Raw genomic sequence first — 17835 nt, 5'->3', positions numbered from 1 at the left:
ATTGTCCGCCTTTACAACACCCACTCTTCAGATTAGTATCCTAATAGTCTATGTGCAGAATATTTGTCCCACACAATAGATCATTCACAGTGGAACACATTTTTAATCTATTTACCTAATAAGTCTGTGTCATTTCAAACTTACAAATACATGGGAGAGAAACATTTGATAAAGCCCTCCCCCACCCAGTCTCAACAATTTTACTGGACTGCAGGGATGCCTTACAACCTGAATTGTGCTCTGCTTCCTACAACTCACTGAACAAACTTGCAGGCTTTCATCAGCCACACCAAAGAACAAAGCCGAGCTGAGTTTGTTTTTGCTGCTTGCAGATTTGACTACATATTATTTTTATTGTTAGCATTATTATATTGCAGTTTTATAGCTTCTTTTTTCTGAGGAGTAGAAAGAATTTCATCTTCTCCCTTCAAGATCACTTTTCATTTCCCAGAGTATGGAAGAGAAATTGAAGATAAGGAGAAGAAAAATCAGCCACAATAAAAAGAAACAAAAAGGAAAATGGAGAGAATGTAATATTTGGAACAAGTCCTTTCTACCAAGTATCGATGGATTCCCACACTCTGAGAAATGCATTTAAAGCCAACTCTTATTTGGGCACTAATAATTATTTACGTTAATTTAGTTCTTTTATTCAAAGCAGTTTTATATTATAACTGTAATTGGAATAGCTAACATATATTGATGCTTGCTATGTGCTAGGCATTGCTCTAAGTGTTTCACATGTAGTGACTCAATCTTCACAACAACCCTATGAAGTAGATATTATGTAATTATCCTCATTTTATAGATGAGAAAAGCAAGGCACTGAGAGGTTGAGTAACTTTCCCTCCATCACTTGCCACTAAGAAATGGTGGAGCTGGGATTTCTCTTTCTCGTTACCACTATACCTTAAGGTAGATAGCAGTATCCCCTCCTTACAGGCGAGGCTCAGAGGCCAGGCGATGAGCCCAAGGCTGCAAATAATAGAAGATCTGGGGTAGAAGAACCACAATTGGGACCGGGTCTCTTCACCCAAAATCTGGTGATTTTACTCCAAGAAAGTGCATTATCTTAGAGAACAACATACGTTGCTGTGCTCTTGTCTAAGCCTTTAAAAAAATGTGCAGGGCATGCATAATTGGTGAGAACCGAGAGCTGTAGCACAGTGCCAGACACAAGGAAGAAACAGAACCGTCAGTTTCCCAGAACGTCCTATTTACCGTCATCTTGTTTTACAGAACAGAAGCCAGAAACGGCTTCTGTTTCTCTGAGATGGACTCCAAGGCACCAGCCTCACATGAACAGCTATGACAGAACCTCCCCGCTGTCTCTCCAGCTCTGCCAGAGAAGGCTGAATTCAGGGAGAACTGTAGGGATGGTGGAGCCAGAGGGAAGCCGGATGAGACTATTGAGTAAATGATCTCACCACCCCAGCCTGGACCACCTGCTTTCACCAAGAAATCCCCATTCTTGTCAAAGTCAGGCCACACTGGCATAGAAAAGCACCCCCAGCACCCCTAAAGCTCCGGTGAGCTATGAGACCATAAACAAATCATTTCATCTGAATTTCAGGAACATTATTAGTAAAAATAACACAAAATAAAAATAAAAGCTTATTGTCAGATAAATTCACCTAATTTCTCATTATCTTACATTTGTGATTCTAAAAAATGACACCCTGCATTATAAGTGGAAAATCTGAGGTAAAGGCTAAAATATTTACTTAGGGCCACACAAATCCCAGGACCAAGTTTGCTAAATTTCCAGATATTTTCTAGATACAACCATGCAAGTTTGTATTAATTATCTTCTTGCTACTTATCAGATATTTTTTAAAAAGGAATTTGCATAATGATATTTATTCCAAGTTAGCTATAAATTGTTTTTCTAACAAATGTTGTGCACTGAAATATTATACTTTCCTGGATTTTTTTTGACCATGTTAATGGTTCTACAGGTAAGGTTAATGAGATAATTAGTATTATATTGTAAATCCACCCTGCATAAAGATTGCTTCCTTTTACTGTTCTAATTCCAAAACAATTAATGTCCTAATCTTCTTATAAAGTAGTTCAAATTTGAAATGATTTGAACTAATGCAATTATTGTAATCAATGTAAGTATTGAGATGCCATAATAATGAAATATTTTAAAAGTGCCAGTAATTATACAAAATTCTGTGTGTGTGTGTGTGTGTGTGTGTGTGTGTGTGTGTGTGTGTGAAAAGACAGACAGAGATAGAGACAGAGAGAGGACGAGAATAAATATGTCAGGGTTTCCATAAAGAGAGTCGCTTTGTAGTACATGAGACATTTACAAAATCCATGCCGATTTATGAGTCAGCCATTTTTGTTTCTGCTGTGTTCAACATCTTGCATTTGGTCATGTTGGATTGCCTACCATTAATACACTGACTTTATCTGGTTCCATTACTACTGGGTCCTTCCTAAAGAAAGGTTTTATCAGTGTTAAGGAAAGGGAATTAGGGGTGCCTGGGTGGCTCAGTCAGTTGAGCATCTGGTTCTTGGTTTTCACTCAGGTCATGATCTCACAGTTCATGAGTTCAAGCCCAGTGTCAGGCTCTGCACTGATGGTGCAAGGCCTGCTTGGGATTCTCTCTTCCTCTCTCTCTGCCCCACCCCACTTGTGCTCTCTCTTTCAAAATAAATAAGCTTAAAAATTTTTGTTTAAAGAAAGAAAAGGAATCAATTCCACAGGTTAAAAATTCTGCATCTATGGCACACAAAGCTTTTCATAAATAAGACTTTTTATTCTGTTAAATACATATTTTTTCTAATATTCTATTATTAGAGGCACCTTACAGGAGCTTAAATAGGAGAAAGAAATAGTTTGCTGAATGATAGCAAAATGAAATGAACATTTGTCCACATATACATGCAGTTGCTTTCTATTCGGCTATCCTGAAATAGAAATTTACACAAAATGTTGATTCAAACAATAAGCCACTATTATTGATGATACTCACACCTAATATTCTTTTTTTAAGTTTATTTACTTATTTTGAAAGAGAGAGCCAGTGCATGTGTGCGTGCACACACACAAACACACACAAACACACACACACACACACACACACACACACACACACAATAATCAGGGAGAGGCAGAGAAAGTAAGAGAGAGAATCTCAAGCAGGCTCCATGCTATCAGCACAGAGTCCAACTCAGGGCTCTGTCTAACTGTGAGATCATGACCTGAGCCAAAATCAAGAGTTGGACGCTTAACTGACTGAACCAATGAGGCACCCCTAACACCTAATATTTTTATTCATTACCCACAAAATACCTTGAAGCTGAGAGGTTTGATCATATCTGTGCTCCACACTAGTGATCACCGAACTACGGCCCCCCAACAATTCTGACATGATGCTCATTTTTCCAAATAATGTTTTATTGGAACACGGTCATGTCCATTCAGTTACATATTACCTGTAGCTGTAGCTGTTTTCATGCTACAGTGGCAGAAATGAGTAGTTGTAACATTGATAGAGTGACCCACAAAACTGAATACTTACAGAACAAAAGATATGTTGACCCCTTTTCTACACAACAAATATGTTCAATGTTTCTTCTACCAATAATATTCAAGTAATAAATAAGCTAAATGTGTTTTGCTATATCTGCTTTCCTCTGCACCCATTCATTCAACATTTATTTAGTTCCTACTATAAGCCACACACAGTGACCTCTTTGTATGAGATCTCTAATGTACATACACTAAAACTCGGTGAGAGTTCTCTTAGCCACAATATTTAAAGAAGAAATGCTCTCATTCCAAAGTGAATTTTCAATGCTTTATAGCCATTAATATTTGCTTCCTGATCATCCCTTGCCTGACTTTAAAGTTTGGAACTAAATAACTAGATGAAGATTGTATCTCTTCTGGGTTTAGTAGCACATGCCTCACAGAAGAGGCATGTGCCTGTGTCTGACCAGCTCATCCCAGCCTCCACTTGACCTTCTCCCACCCAACCCTGAGAAACCTTTCACTGAGCACAAGTTGAAAAGTACTGCTCTAGGGGCACCTGGGTGGCTCAGCTGGTTAAGCATCTGACTTTTGATTCTGGCTCAGGTCATGATCTTGTGGGTTGTCGGATGGAGCTCCATGTCGCTCTGCGCTGACAGTGCGGAGCCTTCTTGGGATTCTCTCTTTCCGTCTCTCTCTCTGCCCCTGCCCTGCTCACACTCTCTCTCTAAAAATAAACAAACAAACTTTAAAAAAAAGCACTGCTCTAGTCCATTCCTTTATGTCTATAAATCAAATAAACTACAGACCAATAGGGATCTATGCCTATTTTTAAAGGTCTTTAAACCAAAAAAATTCCATAGTCTTCTAAAAGTAGCTCATTTCAACGTCCACCAATTTCTCCAATGAGAAAGCCCTTTCCCTTGTCTTGTTCTGTTTAAATTCACTCACTTCTACCTATCTTCAGGGAGCTGACAAGTACTTTGTAGTATTCTCAACTCTGAATAACATGCTTCTGTGATTAGCAAGTGTAGGGAGGTCAAATCTTTTGGTTTCTTTGAGCTAATAAAAGAAACACTTCCGTAATGAACAAATGTGCTATGAGAATTCTTCTCATACTGGGGAATTCTGCTCATTCTCACAAATTAATTCCCACATTAAAGTTCCTCAGAAAAGTCCTTTGAATGTCCTTTTAAAGATACTGAAGGTGTAGTGGTCTAACGAGAAGCTGTTCCATACAGATGACCATACAGGTGACAGTTGGTTTCTTGTTGCCCACTTGTTGTTCACTACTCAGTTTGCCGGTCCCTTGGAAATACAAACACTCCTAGAGACCCAAGAAATCAAGGGAAGAGAGCCTGGCTCTTTGAAGCTGCTAGACTTAGTTGAGCCACTGTGTCCCAGATGAATTCACAAACCCCAGCCACTTACTACACAGCATGAAGACAGGTGAAAGAAAATAAGTACATCAATGTAAACTCATCATTGTTTCCGGGAAAGAAACACAACTTACGCTTTGCTTATCTTTATACATAAAACAGGGCCTTCCATTTAAATTTCAGCAATAGGGGCACCTGGGTAGCTCAGTCAGTTAATCGTCTGACCTCGGCTCAGGTCATGGTCTCACGGTTCGTGAGTTTGAGCCCCGCGTTGGGCTCTGTGCTGGAAGCTCAGAGCCTGAAGCCTGCTTTGGATTCTGTGTCTCCTTCTCTCTCTGCCTTTCTCTCTCTCTCTCTCTCAAAAATAAATAAACACTAAAATTTTTTTTTAATTTCACCAATAATTACAATGAGAGACTCCACTGTGTCACCATGTTTACAGAGTCAAATTGCTAATTAGAGAAACAGTAAAATAATTTATGATACAATTAGACCCAGATACTATTCCTTCTGCTATAGTCACCAAAAAACTAACCTGGGGTAAGCACTGGCCTAGACATGAAATGATTTTGAGTGAATGACCGTGGCTATTTACAATGCACCGGAATTACGGAAATGTTCTGAATTTGATCTGAAGTCCTTGGAAAATAGAATATTCTTAAAATAGCACAATTCAGAAAAGTAAGCCCAGGAGCAACAGAATTGGAACCTACTCAGTAAATACTGTTGGGCTCTGAGAGAGTGGCACCAAGCCACTGGGCCTCACAGCAAGTTTCCTACTCCAAATGGCAAGCCCTTTTAAAGCTATACATCTACTTCAATCCATTCATCCATCAGCAATAAAACTGTTTTGATGGGATTGATTTAATACTTGAGAGAGTCCTGAATTTGATAAATGCATGACAGCTGCTTATTTTGGCCTCTTTTGCAAAGCTGTAGCTAGCATTGTTTGGCCTCTTTTGCATAGCTGTAGCTAGCTCTAGATAGAAAGTCCATTTCTTCCCTTTGTTTCATTTACCAGAATATATTCAGGGTAACTGTTACAAAGAGCAGAAAAGAAATGGTTCCTAGAGTCTTTTTAGCACAGAGGTTGGGTACCATGCTAGAAACAGGCAGAGTCGCTGGACCTGGTGCTTAGAGCATAGTCTCTTTATAGAATAAGGAATAACATACCAATGTCACCATCCACAGACAGACCCTCCCTTCATTCTCTTCAACCCCCTTCAAGTCATGAGAAGTCTCTTACCTTGTTTCTTCCAGCTACCATGGCTATCATTTTTGGATGACCCTCCCAGGCTACAGGAATGTTTTTGAGTTTCCTCAAGATGGCAAAGGCCTCTCACCCATCCCTAACTGACTGTTCATTCCCAACCACTTACTTGACATTTCCTCCAATCACAAACACCCAGGATGTTGTGTTTCTTTGCAGCAAGTCCAGAACTATCCCTTGGTGGCTTTATATCATCAATTAGAGATTAAACATATTCTTTAGATTAAGTGGCACAAAGTAAACACAGGCATTGCTGAATACCCTCCACTCAAGTTAGGGAGGTGGAGGGTTCCTTGCTGACCACAGATGCAGTGTGGTGAGCTAATGCTCCTTAGCTGAGAAGGTACAGTATAGTTTGCCCTGATAGCTTTCATTGACTAAAAGCACATAATCATACAATCATACTTGGATAAGGAGAAAATATACATTAACAGTATACTCTAAAAGACTACTATATGTACACATTTATACTTTTATATTCATTATACATTTTTATTTCATTCTATAAACTTCAGGAAAATATTTTCAGAAACACATACTATTATACCAAATCAAGGTGATGTAAAATATGATATGCGTATTCTCCCTGGAAAATGCTTCAGATTTTTGAGAAAGACAGTTTAACTCTTCAACTCTGCCTCTTAAATCTTCATTCCAAATTCAAGGGCAGTTTCAGAGGTCACTTTTTGCAGCAGCAAAGCTCTTACTCTGCCTGTGTTATTTCAGTGGGAAGCCTCTGGAAGACAGCTCTCCTTCACAGCTCAGGGGAGAAGGGTTCATGCCATTGGTGACACAGGTTCACTAAGACAAGGGAGGGCAGGGGGCAGGAGAAATAGTTGGATGGAAGAAGACAGACTGGGGGCTAGACTAGGCTGGGGGAGGGGGGGAGGCATGCAACGGAGGAGCGGGTGCAGTGGTCTCAGCCCTTATGATGAGGGCACTGAGATGGGTGTGAGGCTGTCTGATCTGATCTGCAGGGCAGGGAACCTCTAGAGAAGCAGATGGCAATAGAGTGTTAGGGGTCTGAGGGCTTCAGCGGCAGCTGTAGGAGATCTGTCTGTACAGTTCTGCACAAGCAGCCAACACCCTGGGGGAGGGACTGCACACAGGTCAGGCAAGCAGTCTTTGGTTTACAGAAGAGCAACTAGGTAGCTAGCCCCTGGACTGACAGAGACGGTGGAGGCAGATAACCCTGTGGCTAGGGGAACCACACCTAGGGCTCCCAGGGCTCAGGTGATGGATAGTCGTGGTCCTGGAAGAAAAGAGATGCACGCAAGAAAGGGAAATGGAAAGTTTCATGAAGAGACTATTTTCAACGGAGGGGACGGGGTTAAAGAAACCTGACCGGGGACCCACTGTGCTGCCAAGTGAGGCTGAGGGAGGAGTTAACACTGGGCCTGCTGGGTCAAGGGCAAGGAGCCTGTGGGAATTGTCTCTCAGGGGGTTTTGACATAGAGAGCTGTCGGGGTGGCTATAAGAGAGGGCCACCAAACAGAAGGTGCGCCCCCTGAAGGAGGAGCAGAGCCACTGCCAACGCAGGCCGGGCAGGGAGTGAGCCCAGGCGCACACAGACACATCCTTGTCTTCTGTTCCGTGGCCAGATGCAGCAGAGGGGATGGGAGGGGATACACTAGACAGCCCTCAGAGCACAGCTCAGGATGCACACGCGTGGCGAATGAATTTGCTGGGACAAACTGAGAACATACAAGCACACCCTGGGAGAGAAGGACACAGAAGCCCAGAAGTCACACTTTGCACCCCTCAATGTGAGTCCGTGGAGATACACCTGCTTCCGGTGGGAGGGAGTTTCTTAATAATCTAGATTATATTCTTTCCCCTCCCCCACCCTCCAGTTGGACCAGGTACTGGAGCTAGTCTGAACTCACAAGTGGGAATCATCACCGCATTTATAGTGAAGCAGAGGAGACGGAGGCAGGGAAAGTAGGAGAGGGGTGACCAGCCAATACAGCTCTCAGTACCCGACAAATCTCAAAAGTATGTCCATTCTAATACTTGTACTTGATTCTTTTAGCGGGTCAGGTCAGCATTTTCACGTTTTAAGCACCATTCAGAAAGCTGAGGAAATTTAGACTGCCCAATAAGCTACACCAACTCCCCCACTTGCAGCATATTGGCCACATGAATCACAAAGAAATTTGGTTAGAAGAAAATCTACTACCATTAGAAGAAATTTCTGTTCAAAGGAGCCTGGGGAAGTCTCCTTCACCAGCACAGAGCACACCTCGGCACCTCCCTCCCCCTGGGCTGGAGCCGTTCTCACTGGGGGGTGGTCAGGTGCCACTGACTCCAGCAGGTGTCATTACTCTAGACTGTTTCCTCCTGCTGCCCTTCCCTAGTCACCACTGATGCTGGAGAAGAGAACATGTAAACAGCTAGTGCTGGCCACGGCCAAGGCTACTGCCACTTCCCTGGTCTCTTTCTTTTAAAGCTCCCCCAGCCAATGGGTTCCCTTCCAGCTCCCCCAGTTGCAAAAGTTGCTTGCCTGCTTGCCTAATTAGGCTTATTTAGCTTCTAGGCTGTAGAAGTTCAGACCACAGTAAGGGATTCAAGGCTGCCACTCCCCCAGCACAATCAGCAGGGTCCCACCATGGAGCCCCCAGCACCTCAGCTCTCTCCTGCCTTCCTTCTCTACCAGGTACACCTAGAGAGCTGCAAAGAGCCTCTGTCTTCTCTCTTGTTTGATATCGCAGTCCTGGTGCTAAATATCCATCTCTGCTTTTCCCTTCACTACCTTTACCCACTAGGGTTCTTCAGTAAACATAAGTGTCATGAATGCTTTGCAAAGGTGACATGATGTCAAAAGATATTAAATTGGTGGCAACAATCACATCTGTGCTCATAGTCTCACTTCGTCTCATGCTACACAGCTTGATAGGCTCATAAGAGAATCTGGGACCCTCCAAAAGCAGTTTCTGGAATAGCAACACAAATTGTTACCATTATAATAAAAAGTCAGTATTTATTGAGACTAACTAGGTCCCATACATTAAACTGTGTGGTTTATACATTTATCTTTAACCTCCACAGCAGCCCAAAGTACTATGTATTGTTATCTTCATTTGAGAAATTAGGTTAGAGTGTTTAGATAAATATCCCCCAAGATTAACAGGTAGTAAATTGTAAAGACAGGATTTGAATTCGGGTGTCCTGGACAGGGTAATCTTAGTTCCTGAAATGCCTCCTGACCCATTATGAGCCTCTGCTGTAAGGGAGGACCAATGCGTCTTACTATGCAGAGGAACAGGAATATATTCATTTAAAACAATAATAATGTCCTGAAACTAATGTAACATTTGTGTCAACTCTACCTCAGTAAACAGATAAAGAACAATTCCAAATAATGGAATTCATAGCATCATGAATGTGAAAATAAAATGTCTCAGTAAACAAGGCATGTGGGTCTGAGTTTTCACCTCATTCATATCTGTGTATTCTCAGACGCATTTCTCAGATGCATTATTCTCTTGGAATACTACATAATTTACATATTTGCCTTTCACAGCACTTCTGGAACTATTTAAAGTTCAGAAAAATTATTCATCTCACAGCCTCATTGGTACATTAATTATTATAAAAATTATTAATTTAGTATTTGTATTTAAGTTGGAAAAGTCCTTTCCCTAAAGCACCATTTCCAGTTTCTGATCTTTTTTTAAAAGTTTATTTATTTATTTTGAGGTGGGGGAAGGGGCAGAGAGACAAGGAGAGAAAGAATCTCAAGCAGGCTCAGCACTGTCAGCGTAGAGCCCAACATGGGGCTCGAATTCATGAACCTGGACCATGAGATCATGATCTGAGCAGAAATCAAGAGTTGGATGCTTAACTAACTGAGCCACCCAGATGCCCCTCCAGTTTCTGATCTTAAGCGTGTCCAACAGAGCTCATGGCTGCTGTCCACATGGGCCCTCCAAGATGTCATGACACGTCTTCCTAGCTTTCTAACACCCCACTGTGATGCACACTCTTTGCCTTCTCAGATCCATAGACATCAGCAGCAGCCCTTGACCAACTCAACTGTACTATGACCTCTTTTTTGAAGATGTTTTTCTAAATGACTACAACTCCATCCCTTTAATGCTCAACAGAACATCTTTCCTGCCTTTCCTCTCCAGTCAATGCAGAGAGTACCCCTGACATTATACTCTATTACTATTCACTGCTTACTCTGATGTTACGTACCATTTGCTTATTTTTCTGTACCCATTAGCATTTTATTAGTTTGTCCCTAATTATGATAATTTAATGGACTAAACATGGAAAGAAAAGCAACACCACAGGAGTATAGAAGATGTAAAGAAGGTGGCGAGGGGTGTCGAGCAGAGGGAGGTACTTGGGGAGTTATAATAACAGGTGTTGACTCAGGCCACCCAGTGCCCTAGAGGCTGACTCCAAAATTGGTTTACATACTGCATAGCAACACAGCCCATGCCCACACCCTCCCTCATTTAAAGGCTCAGCCTTCCAGAGACTCCAGCCCAAGGTTCTGTATTACAGAGCTATGCTTGAAAAAGGTAGCCTGGCCTGGCAGGTCGTGATGAAAGCAAGGCAGAGCAGCCAGTGTCGATGTCCTTTACATTGATGACTTTGACCAGAGGAGTCAACAGGAACATCAGCAGAGACCAGCAATTCCCTCGGGAAGCCAGGCAATGCCCAGTCTCTCTTCCCCCAGCCAAGACAGTCTGAGTCCAGAGCTTACAAACTAAGTGCCACACAGGCAGAGCAGGTGATGTAAATGAGTGAGGTGATCTGGAGTGTGACAATCAGGAGTACACCTGCAAACTGTAGCGTTCCTTCCCAGCAGAAAGAGCCAGCCACTTCTCAGTTTACCCCACTTATTACCACATAGGATTGTGGTCTGTGTTGCCAGCTCCTCTGATTTTCCCAGAGAACTCAGAAACCCAGATTTTCATGTGAAGTCTGCCAGTTTTGAAATGTTATTGGCAATCTTTACCTATTTTTAAACTACATGTGCCCTTGACACGCAGGTGTGACCTAAAGACTGACAGTTTGCAACCCCTGCGTGGTGCCCAAAAATCAAGGTCAGCTTCTTCTTTCTTTACATGCTCTTACTGCTTTTTCTCTGCCTTCTCCTCCTCTGTGCTGGCTCACATCATCCTAATCCTTCCATCCAAACCCTTGCTCCCTTCGCTAATGCTGCCTTTTAGCAAAATTCCACTTCATGATTATATAAAAAGACCCAACCCCCCGGATCAAACACAGCAATTTATGGAAAATCAAAATGAGTAAAAATTTTTAAACCTGGCATTAAAAACCACCTAGTAGACTCCTCTGTCTCCTGAAGCCACTTTAGATGTATTAATATTTCAAAGGTTCATACTTGAATTTATTTTTTATTCCTATTTGATATTGCCTCATACATATGTGGTCTTTTTCTCTTTAAATTCTTGAGGTGAAAGGGTCGCTTCAGCTTCTCCTGTTCAACCACTTCCCAGAGGCCCCCTAGTTCCTCTCCACAAACGTAAACATGCTAACATTCCAGTCCTCTCTCTTTGGAGTCAGCTGACAGCGGTTCCAGAAGGCCCTTTGGACTTTCTGGGGGTTCTAACCTGTCTGAGGAACCATGACTGTGACTGGAAGCTCTCTGAGGGAATTCTACAGATATTTACCTAGCACCTCAGCAATGCAACTCTATGCCAACACTGAGAGGTGTTTTCATCCCACATTTCCTGGATTCGTCCTGAGTTCTGGCCATTTCACAGAAAGAAGATGTCAAAAACAGGGCCAATCTTGCATCAAGAGAGAGTAGGTGATCACCTATATGCTGAAGATTTAGTAAAAAAAAAAAAAAAAAATACAATTAAAATGAAAAACTTCCCTACCTGTTCACGATGGCTAAAACCTCAGGCCAAGTTTTTCATTCCACCATGGAAGTGCGGGAGACTGTTCCCCAGGGAAAAGCATCAGCAAACATCAGTCCATCCTGAGGGGTAGATACCAGGTGTCAGGAATTTTCCTGAAAAAGCAAGAGGCAAGTGAGGAAAGATAGGGGCCATGAAGTCAGTGGGAGTCCCCACAAGGAAGGGACGAGGAACCTGAGAAGAGAGACTGGGCGGCCACTGCACAATTTTGCCTGGATTTCTTTCCTACTGTCCTCCCACTTCACTCCTCCAGCAACTCTGGAGCATATTCTGGACCTTTGCCTGCCCGTTGGGGACAATTTGGGGAAATACTTTAATACTTCCTCCAGTCCCTAAGGCAAGATCAAAACCCTAACCCACCTTTCAGCCCCACGACCCCCACACCACCCCAGCATTCAGGCCGCGGACACAGACAACGCAGTAGACAGATGAAATCTGCTGGAGTGTTCTGCTGCTAATTCCTGAGGCAAGCCCTTTCTTGTGGAGAAATTTCACTTTCCTGGTCCAACAGAGATACAACCCAGAGGGCAAACTCCCATGGTGGGTATAATTCTTTGGGTGAAATGTTTAGAAGAGTCCTGCCAACACAAAGCAGCAATTTCCATGCAAATTCATGCCTATGGGGGAAAATGCAATTGGCCCAACAACCACACTGATGGGACCTCCCCTTCCCACTCCAGTGGGGTGTAGAGGCACGGCTTGAAGGAAGAGATCTATCTGTTCAGCTTTTCTCCCTCTGAGCGTGCCAAACATAAACGACTCCTGTGTTTCGAAGGGGTGTTACTCCCCACTGCTGCTCAATGACAAGGACTGCGTGGAAATGGGAAGTCAAGTTCCCCCTCCTTCTCAGCGGGATCACAAGAACAAAGGCAGTGTTTTGTTGTTTTTTTTAAGAAAGAAAGAAAGAGTCAGGGCATTCATGTTTTGTGAAACCAAAAAGGCTGGTTTACCATGTGGAGTTTACAGAGAAAAATCATCACCATCAACATCATCATCATCATCATCATCATCATTCACTAACTTTGGTTAATTGGAGGGGACGACAGTGCTTGAACCCACCCATATCGATTCTGATAGGCACGCTGGGGCAGTGGCAGATGTAGTGGTGGAAAGAGTTCAGGATCAGTAGATTGTTCTGGTCTCCACCATTAATATCAAGACGAACTGGGGGCAAATTGCAATAAGTGTGATGGAGCTGAACTAGTTCAGGGGTGTTTAAGTTGAGGTACAGGTACACTTGCCCTGGTGCATGAAGACTTTCCAAGGGAAGCGATAACTTTGGGGAATCAACTGCTAAATCTTCAGTCCTCTTTTCTGAAATTAATTTGTCTAAGATCATGCCACAAGGACTTTTTTCCTCCAGTAGTTCTCTTTCTACTTTGCAAGGAAAGCATACCCTTCGCCCACCACGGTCCTACTCAGGTGCGTTGTCCTGGGGTATCAGAACATCCATGGCTTCCTTCTGAGGGACAGTCCTTTGAGAGAAAGGCAAGAAAGATTCAGAAACATATTGAAAGCAGGAGAAAAACTCATTGTGAGCCTCTTTTGTTCCTTCTTCCTTCCCCTCACTTCCTTCTTTTCTTCCTCCACTCTTTTTTTTTTTTTTTAACTTTATATGTTCTATAGTTTATTTGGCATGTAATGAGTGTGAGATGCTCTTCCTTCACTTCTTAAGAGTCAGAATTCAGGAGCAAGATTTCAAAGAGTTGCATGCTAACACCCTTCTCTGAATTAAAAAATGAAGTAAGATTTTTTTTCTGACATAAAGCAAGTCCAATTTGGCAGAACAGTTTGACAATAAGGACTAGCTTTGCCAATTAATTTATGTGATGGACACTCTCCATAAAGTTAATGAGCTAAATCTGCAGCTCCAAAGTTTTGATGAAAATATATTTTAATCACAGATATGATATTCAGGACATTATCTAATATGTACTTTCCAACTACTTAAATTTATGATAAAAAATTTTAGATGTCAACTCAAAAAGAACCTTGCAGAATTCTTTCATGGAGTATATGAGCAAAAAACAAGACTGATGCCAGTAGTCAAGCTGGTTCTTTCCAGGTCAGAGTGCTCGTGAATTTTCTTGGTATCTTCTCTTTCCCCCTCTCTCTGCACCCAGTTCCATACCTCACTCTCCCTACCTTACTTTACTGCCTTCTCAGTCATAGCATTTGAGAGTCCTTGGTCACTAGTGTTCAGTATCCTTTTCAGCCCCCACAAATTAAAACACACCTGAAAAAAACAGAAAAGAAGAGGGAGAAACTGGGAGCCGGGCATAAAGTCCCCAAAATATTTCCTAAATAATTCGACCATCTTACAGATGAGGGGACCAGGAAGAACAGACTGGATATCTCAACTGTTTCATAAAAATATAATGAACTCATTCTGTTCCCCATCTCCCCGTTGGACTAATTTAATATTTCCTTCCTACTCAAAAGAGATAGATATGATATTCAAGGCCAAACAAAGTAGCAACTTTTCTTTTTAGTCTCTTTTTTTTTTAATTTTAGTACAGTTGACATTTAATATTAGTTTTAGGCATACAACATAGTGGTTCAACATTTACAGACATTACAAAATGATAGCCATAGTCTAGTCACCATTTGTGGCCATACAAAATTCTTACAATATCATTCACTATATTTCTTATGTTGTACTTGTCATCCCCATGACTTATTTATTTTATAACTGGAAGTTTGTACCTCTTAATCCCCTTCACCTATTTTCCCATTCCCTCATCCCCTCCCCTCTGGAAACCACCCATTTATTCTCTGTATTTATGAGTCTGTTTCTGGTTTTTGTTATTTGTTTGTTTGCTTTGTTTTTTAGATTCCACATATAAGTGAAATCATGCAGTATTTGTCTTCGTCTGACTTATTTCACTTAACATAGCACCCTCTAGGTCCGTTCACGTTATCCTAAATTGCAAGATTTTCTTATTTTTAATGGCTATGTAATATTCCATCATGTAAATACACCACATCTTTATCCAGTCATTCATCAATGGACATCTAGGTTGCTTTCATATCTTGACTATCATGAATAATGCTGCAATGAACACAGGGGTGCATATGTCTTTTCAAATAGTGCTTTCAGTTTCTTTGAGGAAACCCCCAGAAGTGGAATTACTGGATCACATGGTACTACTATTTTTAGGTTTTTGAGGAAGTTCCTCACTGTTTTCCAGAATGCAACCTTTCTTTTTAACTTTGTTTGTAATGCATTCCAGTGACACATTTCTCTTTTTTTTTTTTTTTTTTTTGTCCACAGTGACCACTGTTGGATGTAAAGATAAGAAAAAAGTACTTAGATGTATAGATAAAGATAGATACATGTAGAAGCAGAGGTAGAGATATCTCCAATTCCCTTTGCTTTGTTTATGGAAGGCTGGAATGATGAGAATGTCTATTGTTATCAACAAACCTCAGAAAAGGAGATAAACTCCTGATGGCTCTGATTAGCTACACTAGCCAGTTGGCTTTTGCTCTAGACAAAATTTAAAAAATTTTCATCCCATGCCCCTTTGGTCATCTGGTGAATCCTTCTTCCCCCCCCCCCCCCCCCCCAGTGTGGCTGTATACTTTTTTGTTCATTGTGGTAACACTTAACATGAGATATACCTTTTAACAAAATTGTTTACATGTACAATACACTTAAAAAGAACATTTGTATTGCATTATACACTTAAAAAGAACATGTAACATAAGGTCTACCCTCTTAGTGAATTTTGATGTATGATGTATGTACAGGACTGTTAGCTATAGGCATTATGCTGTGCAGTAGATCTCAAGGACTTCTTCATCTTGCATAACCAAAACTTTGTGCCTTTTGACCACCATCTCCCATTTCCGTCTCCTCCACTGCCAGCCTCTGTTACCCAACATTCTACCCTCTGCTTCTGTAACCCTATTTCATATTTCTCATGTGAGATCATATAGTATTTGTCTGTTTCTGGCTTATTTCACTTAGCATAATGCCCTCCCAATCCACCCATCCATTCAATTCAAATGGCAGGATTTTCTTCTTTTTTAAGGCTGAATAATATTCTGTTGCATAAATATACCACATTTTCTTTATCCATTCATCCACCAATAGACATTTTGGTTATTTCCATATCTTGGCTATTGTGTATAGTACTGCAATTAACATGGGAGTGCAAATATCTCTTTAGGATCCCCATTTCAATTCTTTGGGAGGTGATTACATAGACCTCTTCTCAGAATACATAAAACAAATGAGTAACATTGCAAAAGCAGATAAATATCTTAAAAGACTGTTATCAAAATATTTTTAAATGCAATTTTGTGACATAGTAATATATGTGCTTTTTAATTAATGTATTAAATAGCAGGATCAGCATATTATCCTGGAATAATATCTATCATAATTTTAAAGTAGTCATGGGGTGCATGGATGGATCAGTCAGCCAAGCATCAGGCTCTTGATTTCGGCTCAGGTCATGATCTTGCAGTTCACGGGATTGAGCCCTGTGTCGAGCTCTGCACTGATAGAGTGGAGCCTGCTTGGGATTCTTTCTCCCCCTCTCTCTCTGCCCCTCCCCTGCTCACTCTCTCTCTCTTTCTAAAAATAAATAAACACTTAAAAATATATAAAGTAGTAATTAGTGTAAATGATATTTTGAAATACCTGCAACAACTGTAATATGTTATAAAATATATATAATTTGGTGATGATTCACAGATATTGCCAATATTGCTGGCGTTTGTTGGCTATATATATAATAAAAGAAAATGTTACATTTCAATTAGAGCTTAGTGTAAATAAAGACTTCTGGTTTTTTTTCCCCATCCAAATTCATGGATACCCTGCTCTAAATAAACTGTGATTCAGGAAATATTTTGAAGGCCTTCCTACCTTCCTTTTACTCCCTCTTTACTATTCTGGTTGACTCTTCCCTCCCAGAGCACCTACCCTAGGGTAGTTTCGATTAGCTGATGTAGTGGCTCATGAACAACAACCACCATTCATTGACTGGCTACCATTTTGCATACATTACTTGTATGCCTTATAACAACCGTCCAAGATATTTTATGAATGAAACAACTGAAGCTCACAGAGGTTAAATAACTTTCCCAAGGCAGCAAAGCAGAAGATTTGGTATTTAAACTCAGGTCTATATGGCTTAAAGCTTCTTCTCATTTCCACTACTTACACTGCCTCCTTTGGACTTAGAAATTTTGCATCTTAATAGGGAGTATAAAAACCAAATACCTTCGGGGCGCCTGGGTGGCGCAGTCGGTTAAGCGTCAGACTTCAGCCAGGTCACGATCTCGCGGTCTGTGAGTTCGAGCCCCGCGTCAGGCTCTGGGCTGATGGCTCGGAGCCTGGAGCCTGTTTCCGATTCTGTGTCTCCCTCTCTCTCTGCCCCTCCCCCGTTCATGCTCTGTCTCTCTCTGTCCCAAAAATAAATAAAAAACGTTGAAAAAAAAATTAAAAAAATAAAATAAATACCTTCAAGATGCACAAGTTACAGAATGTGTGGGCAGACAGAATGCTTTAATACCTTTGAAAGAAAAAGAGAGATTATGAAAAAGATATTTTTAACCTGGCTGACATTGTCAGCAGAGTTCTAGATGCATTCTGGGTGTTTTGTTTTAATTACTCCAGACATAGTAAAGAAACTATGATCTCTACCTTATAAAGGAAGAACTGCGTGCCAAAAATGATTAAGAAAATGACATGGGGGGCACCTGGGTGGCTCAGTCAGTTAAGTGCCGGACTTTGGCTCAGGTCATGATCTCACAGTTTGTGGGTTTAAGCCCCACGTTGGGCTC

The 17835-nt window shown here is 41.3% G+C and overlaps 1 long non-coding RNA gene across 2 annotated transcripts in view; it reads right to left on the bottom strand.

Annotated features, from left to right (window-relative positions):
* Positions 1–12485, bottom strand: part of LOC109273538 (uncharacterized) — a 59635-nt gene extending 47150 nt beyond the window's left edge. For both annotated transcript variants that reach the window (XR_002083118.2, XR_008423884.1), the window contains exons 1-2: positions 12397–12485; positions 11998–12131 (exon numbers count right to left, since the gene is read on the bottom strand). This is a non-coding gene — a long non-coding RNA (uncharacterized LOC109273538). The remainder of the gene's footprint in view (positions 1–11997; positions 12132–12396) is intronic.
* Between the last annotated feature and the right edge of the window lie 5350 nt (positions 12486–17835).

This window comes from Panthera pardus, unplaced genomic scaffold (genome assembly GCF_024362965.1).
Source record: "Panthera pardus isolate Hobbes unplaced genomic scaffold, ASM2436296v1 HiC_scaffold_10, whole genome shotgun sequence".
NCBI lineage: Eukaryota > Metazoa > Chordata > Mammalia > Carnivora > Felidae > Panthera > Panthera pardus.
Note: the sequence above shows the minus strand (reverse complement) of the source record. Positions and strands in the feature narration are given on the sequence as shown.